Here is a 12009-nt window from a genome sequence, read left to right on the forward strand (position 1 = left end):
TTTTTCATGATAGTTCATTGTAGCAAATTTCAGGCCTACCTAAATTATAACACCTACAAGGATTTCTATCGCTTAGAAATATATCTTAAGCTCAGATTCTGGTAGTATTAATAATATGCATTTACCTGGTTATGTGCTGATGCACAAACCAAGTAAGTGACTTGAGCCATGATCTCTTTTGGCCACAGCTTGAGCCAAAAGGCAAATCAGCAATTACATATCGTACAGTAGAGGGTAGGTGAGCATTAGAAATTGTGGGCACTCCATAAATAAGCAGATAAAATACTATCATTTGACATAATTAAATATGAGTAATGTGCAGCAAGTATGTGGAGGCAAAGAGAATGTCAAAATAATGTCTCAAAGAAGAACAACTTTTAACTACGTAATGAGAAATATACAGAAAAATGTGTCTGATTAACAAGTTATGTATAAATTAAGGAATCATTGCATTTCCATTAGTAGGAGGAATTTAGTCGATTGAAAGGAGGCTGTTAAAAATTATGCAGAAAAGAAATCAGTTACAAGTAATATCACAGCAAATCCTAAATCTCACAGTAAACCAAGAATGCAGGATTCAAGCTAAATGTAACAGCAGAAACCCTCATAGCAATGATATTATCAGTCATTTTATGACAAGCACATTTGGATTATATGTGTTCAGCCTTATTTGGAAAAGTCTTTGAGTTAGTGTAATAAATAAATGACTCGACAAGAATTTAAGCCATTTTCCAGTAGTATAAAATTTAACATTATATCCTTTCTTTGGCATATGTGATGGTCGAGACTGCCACTGACCTTATTTCAGGACTTGTCTATAAAAATCTCCAGTGATGGCTAATAATCTTTAGAATGGAAGAAGAGAAAGTCATGAAGCCATTACAAAAGTTATAGCAGACAATAAACATTTGCGTCTGATGTTCTTTTTCAAGTAACTCATGCCTCGAGGTGTTAGATGCCCTTTAAAATGCACAGTCTGCTGTATTCTGTGTTTCTATTACATAAAAATAGAACTTTTAGTCCTGTAAAATGAATGTGGCTAAAATATACCCCTTATTTCCTGGTTCATTTTCAGAAATAGGATAGAATTGCATGTCACTGAGTGAAAAATATGCCGCGGGCACACACACACACACGCGCACACACACACACACACACACACACACACACACACACACACACACACACACACACACATACAAACATACATGCACACACGCACACACACATTCATGTACACACGCACACACACATTCATGCACACGCATTATATCTGTATACACACACACACACACACACACACACACACACACACACACACAGAAACATACATGCACACAGACTCACATTCATGCACACACATTACATCTATACACACACACACACACACACACACACACACACACACACACACACACACACACACACACACACACACACACACACACACACACACACACACACACGCAAACACTCATATCCATGCACACGCATTATATCTGTATAAACACACACACACAAATATATACATATATATATATATATATATATATATATATATATATATATATATATATATATATATATATATAGAGAGAGGGAGACTTGTGAGAACAATGTAAGTTCAATTATACATTTATATTAATGTATTTATGTTTTCATTTATTAGTCATTTTACAGGTAAGTGGACTAGTCCTCAGACATTATATACATTTATATCAGTGTATTTATGTTTCCAATTATTGGTCATTTTACAGGTAAGTGGACTAGTCCTCAGACCTTGTATACATTTATATCAGTGTATTTATGTTTCCAATTATTAGTCATTTTACAGGTAAGTGGACTAGTCTTCAGACCTTATATACATTTATATCAGTGTATTTATGTTTTCAATTATTAGTCATTTTACAGGTAAGTGGACTAGTCCTCAGACCTTATATACATTTATATCACTGTTTTTATGTTTCCAATTATTAGGCATTTTACAGGTAAGTGGACTAGTCCCCAGACCTTATATACATTTATATCAATGTATTTATGTTTCCAATTATTAGTCATTTTACAGGTAAGTGGACTAGTCCTCAGACCTTATATACATTTATATCAGTGTATTTATGTTTTCAATTATTAGTCATTTTACAGGTAAGTGGACTAGTCCTCAGACCTTATATACATTTATATCAATGTATTTATGTTTCCAATTATTAGTCATTTTACAGGTAAGTGGACTAGTCCTCAGACCTTATATACATTTATATCAATGATTTATGTTTCCAATTATTAGTCATTTTACAGGTAAGTGGACTAGTCCTCAGACCTTATATACATTTACATGTACATACATAAATACCTAGAAATAAATTGCATGAATTCTGTGTTGCGGCCTACCCACAGTGCCCCATTGCTCATTCTTGTCATGCAGTATCACATAGGATACCCTTGTTGCAAGTGTTGCATAGGCCCATTACATTCACCTACAACATGGATGTCATGAAATTCCTTGCCACATATGGCCGCAATAAATGTTGTCTGCAGCACATTTGTCCAGAATGTGCATGCCATCTGTGTGAGGGGTCCTGCAGTAACACAGCAGTCTCTTGCGTGGCGAACCTTTCCAGTCATTATATCTTTTGTGTGCCTAAGCTAGGACTTGTATACCTGTGGGCTACAGGTGCAGACATCTGCATGCCTGCTGCCCCTTCTTTCATTTGGTAGCTACATACTTGCCCCCAGTTGTCCTCTAAGCATTTCTCGCTTTTCTGCACTAACTGAAGCAAAGAGCATACTAAGATCACACACCTTATCGATTCAGAGTATTGAATCCCATATATGTTGAGAACAGATTACAGTGGCTGAGACACATGTGAAGAAATGTAGAAGACAATCTGGTGACGAATATTTGGGATAGGCAGAAAGAATGCAAGAGGACACAAGGGCATCCAGCAAAGAGGTGGATGGATTGTGTGAGAGACCACCTGCAACAGCCAGGCATGAGTGTCAAAGAAGGCAGAAGACTCGCACTGAATAGAGAGAAATGGCAAGAGCTGAAACGACAAGCTGACCCCATGTGGGAAATGGGACAAAGAGGTTAATGATGGTGATGATTGTCCTGCATGCGCTTTTCTCCATCAGTATGCATTGCATCACATTGCATTGCCTTACCCTGTGTATACAGGCCATTCTGTTCTATGAGGCATGCTCAGCACAAGGTACACACATGCCCCCTGCCCCATACCCTGTGTATACAGGCCATTCTGTTCTATGAGGCATGCTCAGCACAAGGTACACACATGCCCCCTGCCCCATACCCTGTGTATACAGGCCATTCTGTTCTATGAGGCATGCTCAGCACAAGGTACACACATGCCCCCTGCCCCATACCCTGTGTATACAGGCCATTCTGTTCTATGAGGCATGCTCAGCACAAGGTACACACATGCCCCCTGCCCCATACCCTGTGTATACAGGCCATTCTGTTCTATGAGGCATGCTCAGCACAAGGTACACACATGCCCCCTGCCCCATACCCTGTGTATACAGGCCATTCTGTTCTATGAGGCATGCTCAGCACAAGGTACACACATGCCCCTGCCCCATACCCTGTGTATACAGGCCATTCTGTTCTATGAGGCATGCTCAGCACAAGGTACACACATGCCCCCTGCCCCATACCCTGTGTATACAGGCCATTCTGTTCTATGAGGCATGCTCAGCACAAGGTACACACATGCCCCTGCCCCATACCCTGTGTATACAGGCCATTCTGTTCTATGAGGCATGCTCAGCACAAGGTACACACATGCCCCCTGCCCCATACCCTGTGTATACAGGCCATTCTGTTCTATGAGGCATGCTCAGCACAAGGTACACACATGTCCCTGCCCCATACCCTGTGTATACAGGCCATTCTGTTCTATGAGGCATGCTCAGCACAAGGTACACACATGCCCCCTGCCCCATACCCTGTGTATACAGGCCATTCTGTTCTATGAGGCATGCTCAGCACAAGGTACACACATGCCCCCTGCCCCATACCCTGTGTATACAGGCCATTCTGTTCTATGAGGCATGCTCAGCACAAGGTACACACATGCCCCCTGCCCCATACCCTGTGTATACAGGCCATTCTGTTCTATGAGGCATGCTCAGCACAAGGTACACACATGCCCCCTGCCCCATACCCTGTGTATACAGGCCATTCTGTTCTATGAGGCATGCTCAGCACAAGGTACACACATGTCCCCTGCCCCATACCCTGTGTATACAGGCCATTCTGTTCTATGAGGCATGCTCAGCACAAGGTACACACATGCCCCCTGCCCCATACCCTGTGTATACAGGCCATTCTGTTCTATGAGGCATGCTCAGCACAAGGTACACACATGCCCCTGCCCCATACCCTGTGTATACAGGCCATTCTGTTCTATGAGGCATGCTCAGCACAAGGTACACACATGCCCCTGCCCCATACCCTGTGTATACAGGCCATTCTGTTCTATGAGGCATGCTCAGCACAAGGTACACACATGCCCCTGCCCCATACCCTGGGTATACAGGCCATTCTGTTCTATGAGGCATGCTCAGCACAAGGTACACACATGCCCCCTGCCCCATACCCTGTGTATACAGGCCATTCTGTTCTATGAGGCATGCTCAGCACAAGGTACACACATGCCCCCTGCCCCATACCCTGTGTATACAGGCCATTCTGTTCTATGAGGCATGCTCAGCACAAGGTACACACATGCCCCTGCCCCATACCCTGTGTATACAGGCCATTCTGTTCTATGAGGCATGCTCAGCACAAGGTACACACATGCCCCCTGCCCCATACCCTGTGTATACAGGCCATTCTGTTCTATGAGGCATGCTCAGCACAAGGTACACACATGCCCCCTGCCCCATACCCTGTGTATACAGGCCATTCTGTTCTATGAGGCATGCTCAGCACAAGGTACACACATGCCCCCTGCCCCATACCCTGTGTATACAGGCCATTCTGTTCTATGAGGCATGCTCAGCACAAGGTACACACATGCCCCCTGCCCCATACCCTGTGTATACAGGCCATTCTGTTCTATGAGGCATGCTCAGCACAAGGTACACACATGCCCCCTGCCCCATACCCTGTGTATACAGGCCATTCTGTTCTATGAGGCATGCTCAGCACAAGGTACACACATGCCCGCTGCCCCATACCCTGTGTATACAGGCCATTCTGTTCTATGAGGCATGCTCAGCACAAGGTACACACATGCCCGCTGCCCCATACCCTGTGTATACAGGCCATTCTGTTCTATGAGGCATGCTCAGCACAAGGTACACACATGCCCCCTGCCCCACAGTTCAACATGAAAGTGTCACACCATTTTGTTGGGTTGTCACATCCACATATGTCACTTCTTCTATGTACCTTTTGCTGCCCTTCACCATGAGTGTTGCATACAGTGAAGAGGTACATTATCAGGTCTTCCTGCTATCTTATTCTAAACAATTGCTGATTTCACTTTTGCTTGGCCAAATATCATCTCATGCAGAATGATGTAATAGCTTTATAGTGTGCTACTAGAGGGTTCTTAGTGTGGCAGTTATGCTAACAAACGAAATGAATGTGCTTGTCTCTGAATCAGTACATTAATGTAATGTCCTGTCCGTACAAAGCTTTGCCATCCTCTTCACCTCTGGTCTCCATAGCTGTAAGGACACGTGCACGTTATACTCATGCAGAGGTTCATAGCTTCATGCCTCTGTAGTGCACTTTGTTATTGGGTCTCAGTATATGCCACATGACATCTGAACATGAATTTCTGTACCACATTCATTCTTGAGTGAATCTGTTTAAATGGACATTGCTTTCTCAGGCAATGGCAATGACAAGGGTCCTGCATTGCATCTCAGTAAGATTAAGATTTGCTTTCAGAAGCACTTTCATAATAAACACCTACTAGGCAATACTTTTGACCCTTTGTACAAAGTGGGGAGCCCATCTTGACCTAGTAAAGACCAAGGGTGACACCACCACCATGTTCTATTCTGGTAAGTAGTTCGGTCATCATTACAGTGACCTATGGCAGCAACTCCCTGACCAGATAAGAAAGTAGGAAGCAAAAGATACTGAGATTCATAGTTTTGTTGTAAGGACATTTTTTTCAAAGCTACTCCAATGGCATACAAGGATAAATCCCTGACTACCACCCAGCTGATCTGAGTTTGATTACTAGATCGGTTGACTGAGCAGCAGGGTAGGGATGAACTTTATCATCCTGGGTGATGGTGGTCTCAAGGGCATTCCCATTGCATACCTGCTATTCAGCTAACACAAAAAGACTACATGGGAGGATGAGACATGTGGTAGGGGCATAAAGGAAAAAAAGCCCTGGTAGATGGTGTGACAGTCAGACACCCCAGGATGTCCTTAGGCTCTGTGCAAGACCCAATCCTTATAGAAAATGTTTTAGAGTATGGTGAATGTTGATAGATCTGGTGATGACCATATGGCACTGGCCTAGGGTGGCGTAGAATGAAGCAAAGGGAACACAAATGATTATTGATGTTTTCCTTTTCATTTTACAGGTCTTCTACTACTGTACTGAGTTCTTTATACTTTGTTTTAAAATAACAGAAAACAGCAAGCCAACATGGGCAGGTGTCACAGCAGGTTTTAGAGACTCCCGGCAGTGTGGTGCATATGCTGCATACAGTATTGTACTCTACAACTTCAATTTTATATATAACATTTATGTGTAATTTTCTGTTCTTTTTTCTCTTTCCTCTGCAGATCCTTTTGGAGCTGTGGTAGAAAAGGGGGCGCTGGTCACCTTGTAATGTGCTGGCTGATACCTCTGGTGCTGGGTCACCAGTGGTTGAAACGTCCATGTTTCAGCGAAATTATGGAGGTCATTTTGGTGAAGGTGACCTGGAGGGTACACAGATGGCCTTTGTGGCCACTTCTCAGGAAGGAGAGAAGAGGAAAATTTTCTGACAGAGGCCCAGAAGTTTCTGCTATGGTTTATAGAGATTGGTATTATTTGAGGTGTGTATAGAAATAAGCACACACCTCTCCATCATGAAGACCTTCCTGACATGGTCAAGTGAAGTGTGTTATCAGCAGGGCCTAAACAGTGAACCACCCATGACAAGCCAGCATAAGGGGCAATTAATGTCTGTGTCGCTTGGTCTCTTGGCCTATCTGGCATCTGGCATGTGCCCTGCCATACATCCAGCTAGTTGTTCCCCCCCTTTCATTCGACATACATTGTTTGATTTATAGTCCTTTCCATCACCAGTTGTACACCCTCGGTCAGTCTGTGTCCACAAACTGTAGTTCCCACACATACCCCTCAACCTCTTAGAGCAAGAAATTTAGACAAAGCCAAAATAATTGGGGGGAGGCCCAAAAATAGGGACAATTTTTTAATATTGCTCTTACAAATGTAGAAAGTTGATAGAATAACAGGTTTTGTGTTAGCATTATTTTTATGAAGGGTATGACGTCTGAAGCTGAAATGTTTGTCTTTATTTTCTGAGTTTTATCTTTAATGGCTTGCCAATAATTTGCCAGAAAGCCACAATTTTATAAAAAAATGGATTAAAACTATGAGACAAAAACCTGGACATTCTGTGAAAATCTCTAGTGTTGAAAGGTATGTCCCCACATGTTGTGCTAATTTCATTTCTGTTTGTCTGTCTGTGTCTGCATTTCATGTTTGTTTTTTTAGCCACAATAACCTATACTTCTCCCTCAAACCCTTCCACAAATGGTTCTAAATACCTTCCTTCAGCTTTCCTCCAGTTTTTTATATATATGAAATGAGAGTTTCACACACCCCCAGCACCAGAATGCCATATTCTTCTCAAGCAAATGTCATTCTATAAAAGTTTCTTTTGTGTGTTTTCCACTGTTTTCTGTACTCCCTTTTCTGATTTTGCTATCTCACCCTTTTGTCCCCATTTATATTATGAACTTGGGTGGCACTTTGCAGTTGTAGCCCTCTATTTGCTGTCTGTCACTGTGCATGTGACACGTGACACTGATGTGGCACTTCACTGTGCATTTGCTTGCACTTAGTGTTGGGCACAGTGTGGCAAACTTGCCTGCTTTCCCTGTGATGTTAGACACTGTTATCTCAGGTAAATTGGTAAAGATGTTCCTCTGTTCAGATGTATAGATAGGAGGGGATAAAGAGAGGCAGTTACCATAGGCACAATGTTTTGGAGGGGTGCGATCGATAGATGCTAATGAGGCAGCAGTGCAGTCCTAGTCTGGCATTCAGAAATTAATGCTGATAATGTATTTGTGATCACAGCTGAAGTGCTTCAGGTACAGTATTATATCTGCATCAAGACACTTGCTACATTTGTAGCAAGTGGTTTGCTACAGTTTCAGCACAGATTTTTTTTTCACCTTTGGTCCTCAACTTTGAGAGTTTTTATTTATTTTATTTTTTTCAGCATAGCTGTGACTCTACCTGGAATGTGTCAAAATAGCCTTGCTTCTTTCTTTAATGTAGTTGCCCTAATTATCCATGCAGCCCATTCTTGGAGCCATAGTACTGTTCAAGCACTGATATAGACCTAGAGCAGCCAAACTCCCCATCAAGCAACAAGATGTTTGATGCTGGTGCTATGCAGCTGTGAAACACTTCTATATGAATACATACTTACATTATAAGTAGCAGGGGTGGGGGTGCAAGGGGCCTTGCTCCCTTGAAAATCTGCCATCTTAGGTGTAACAGTGAGTTTCATACTTTAATGTTATATTACAAGGATAACGCCTACTTTTAGAGGTTTTGTTATTCTCATTGAAGCATCTCAAAATTCCAGTAGTGCACACTGATTGAGGTAACAGCCTCACTAAAAGCTCTTTGCATGACATATAATGTTCTGCCATTAATTTCAGGAACTTAGGGATGATACATGCATTAAATAATATACTGGAAATTGTTAAGTGGATTAACTTCACTCATCTGTATTGTCATTGTTGAAAGAAGAATCGGAGCTCAAGGGGAACAAATCACGGGGAAAATGCATGCACCCAGGTATGTAGGCAAGAGCATCTGTGGTGGCAATGGATTATTACAGTTTACATTTCTGAGAGTTTATACTTATAGGATACACAAAAAGGCATATACATGAGAATATTGATCAGTAGTATCAGATGTAACAGTTTAAGTGGTCTTCAGAATCCAAGCATGGAGGTCCCAGTGAGGCTGATGCATGCAGGTATATGATATAAGCAGTCATACAGTATAGAAATGCAGAACTTCTAATGCTGATGCTAGTCACTGAATGGAAAGGGGGAAAGGGGAGCATATATGACAAGCACACTTCTATTTTCTAATATTTTTGTCACACATGCTAGTAAGCCATTTGATTATAAATAAATGAGATTGAGATTGAAACTAATGGTCTAGGCCATTTTATTTTCAAAATGCAAGGCATTGATGTGAGTGAAGGAGAATATAAATTTCATATGTTTGAATGGATATAAATAACTAACCATAGTTTTAATGAGGGACAAGATAACATGTTGTGTAAATGTCTTTTTCCCCAAACATAGCACTTATTCATGTAGATTAGTTATTTGAAAATAAAGTGCTTTGCATTTCAATTAGTATTTTGGAACTATGTTACATACAGACATCTTATGTCTAACTAAAACTTGGGTCAAACCCACAACTAAAGACAACAATATAATTCCACCAGGGTATAACATACCCCGACTTGACCGTCTAAAGAAAAAGGGTGGTGGGGTTGCTTTACTGCTTAAATCTGAATTGAACATCACCTCAATAGACATTCATCCACCATCACCTTCAAATCTCGAGATTTTAACCACCAAGCTCCAAATAAATGCTAATAAATCCATATACATTATTTGCTCATATATCCCCCCAGGAAATAACATTAACACTCTTAAAAATACCCTTAGCTAGCTCTCATTGAGCATCCCACAGGAAACCATACTCCTTGGTGATTTTAATATTGACTGGAATGGTTGTACCGCTCCCAAACCTACTACTCATATAAACCTATTTGGCTTTCATGAAACCATGTAATTCCCTACCAGGACCCACAAACCTAGCAAGAAACAAACTACCTTAGATTGGATACTAGTTAACAGCAACCCCCTCAAGTACAAAGCCGGCAAACTTCCTGATGAAATTAGTGACCATTCCCTTACCTTCATAACTAGAAAAAAGACCACCATTCCCAATGAAACAATATTTAGAACAACCCGTAACAAAAAAAATTTCATCCCAGTGAACTTCCAAGCAGAGCTCAAAGCATGCAACTGGACACCCCTAAAATGCCTGCCTCTTGATGAAGCAGTCCCTTTCATTAACAATAAATTCCTGCAAATCCGTGATAACCATGCTCCCTCATGTACTATAAAAATAAACCTGCTCCCTGGCTGTCCAATGAGACTAGGCACAGCATTAAATTAAGAAATAAAATCTGGTCCAAATGGAGGAAATCAAAAAACCCAATAGATCACCTAAACTTTAGACAGCTTCGAAATTTCACGAAAAGAGCCATAGTCCTTGACAAAAAAGAACTACCACCATAAACTCCAACAATCCCAGCAGCAAAACCTACAAAAGTTCTGGTCAGGAATCAACAAACTGCTGCATCCAGGTCACTCCAAACTCCTACCCCCTCTAACCTAACTCAAAGCCCTCCAAACCTAATTGCTGACACTTTAAATAAAATTTTCTCTGAAACTGTCCAATCCCTAGCTAACACCTTACCACCTGCCACCACCACAGAATCTCCTCCACTAACCAATCTACCCCAAACTTTTCATCTCCAGCCCGTTCCCACATCCCTCATTCACACTCTACTTCTTAAATTAAAACCATGTACACCATCAGCTGATCTCCTCCCAGCTGAATACCTGCAAATTGCAGCAGGAGTATTAGCCTACCCAATCTCCATCCTAATAAATAGATCCATTACTGAATCCTGCATCCCATCTCTCTGGAAGATCTCACATATCCCTTTGCATAAGGGAGGCAAGTCAAATGAACTTGCAAACTTCTGCCCTATAGCCCTTCTCTCACCCCTAGCAAAACTTATGGAGAGATGTATTCAACGTCAACTACTTCATTACCTCCTTGAAAATAACCTATTAGTGGACTGCCAACATGGTTTCATGCCTTTTCCACAGCACTACCATTGCACTCCTATCCTTTACTGACTGCATTAATAAAAATAGAAATAATAACCTGCTCTCTTCAGCCCTCTTTTTAGACCTCTCCAAGGCCTTTGATATGGCGAACCACCAATTACTATCAAACATTCTCAAATCTCTTTCAATTGATACTCAAGCAGTTAAATGGTTTCATTCATACCTTGAAAATAGACAACAAGCAGTGCGCTGGGAGAACAACTTATCCTCTTATCCCAATCACTCTTGGAGTCCCACAAGGATCTATTTTGGGTCCACTCCTCTTTAGTATTTTCATTAATGATCTGAAAACCTCCCTTCCCTAAACCACCTGCATACAATATGCTGATGATTCAACTTTAATCTGCCATGTTTCCTCTCCAACTGAACTCCAAAACAGGACACAAACTGTATTCACCTTAGTGGAAAAATGGTTCCACCAACGGTGTCTCCTCTTGAACCCCAAAAAAAAAAAAAAACTACTAGTGTTTTCACCTACACATAAGACCCCTCCACTCAATCTCTTACTTACCTCTAATAATGGTACTGTCATCACTCCTGATACTACCACTAAATGCCTAGGTGTAACTATAGATAATAACCTCAACTTTGACACACACATTAACCTTACTATTAAATCTGCAAATTGAAAACTTGGTTTCCTGTAGAAACTCAAACCATTTCTCACAGCCTCTGCCAAAATTACTATTGCTCAAACTCACCTGATTTCAACCCTCCTCTATGCCTCCCCCATATATATATATATATATATATATATATATATATATATATATATATATATATATATATATATAAACCTAACCAAAAGCAATTTAAAT

Source organism: Protopterus annectens, chromosome 2.part1 (genome assembly GCF_019279795.1).
Source record: "Protopterus annectens isolate FY-2018-M chromosome 2.part1, PAN1.0, whole genome shotgun sequence".
NCBI lineage: Eukaryota > Metazoa > Chordata > Ceratodontiformes > Protopteridae > Protopterus > Protopterus annectens.